The sequence below is a fragment of the Penaeus monodon genome, chromosome 28 (genome assembly GCF_015228065.2).
Source record: "Penaeus monodon isolate SGIC_2016 chromosome 28, NSTDA_Pmon_1, whole genome shotgun sequence".
Classification (NCBI taxonomy): Eukaryota; Metazoa; Arthropoda; class Malacostraca; order Decapoda; family Penaeidae; genus Penaeus; species Penaeus monodon.
The window spans coordinates 28,748,141-28,748,587 of record NC_051413.1 but is presented as its reverse complement, the minus strand read 5'-3'; the positions used below and the strand labels follow the sequence as shown (position 1 = coordinate 28,748,587).

At 33.3% G+C, this 447-nt stretch overlaps 1 protein-coding gene across 1 annotated transcript in view; it reads left to right on the top strand.

Annotated features, from left to right (window-relative positions):
- LOC119591472 overlaps positions 1-447 on the top strand; it is a gene marked incomplete at its 5' end in the record, with an annotated part of 12,870 nt that overhangs the window by 408 nt on the left and 12,015 nt on the right.

Genomic DNA, 447 nt, shown 5'->3' with positions numbered 1-447 from the left:
TCAGACTCCCAGCACTAGCGTGTGTTTTGCATTAGCAAGTGCATGTCGTAGAATAAATTGCTTTGGAGAAATTCATTTTCCTTTAAGTCACCAGAATGCTTTCTGACAATTTATATACCACAATAACAAATTTAGAATAATAAGTGAATATATCTAAATATCGGCAATGACGATACTGGGAAGTATTCATCTTTTATTTGTTTTATTGAAAATATCTAACATTCTTATATTTCTAGACCCGGAATATCATACAATTTAACCAATCAGTCACTAGAAATACCTAGAAATCTTTAAAACAAAACTAGAAACAAAGACGAAATTTTTCTTAGAGCTCACCAGAGACGCAAGAACAATTTATTCAGAATTCTTGTTTGCTTGAGCATTGCTTTAGTGCTACAAGTGACTTGCATGGAAGCTTAGGATAAGTGGACGTCCGAGTGTAAACTG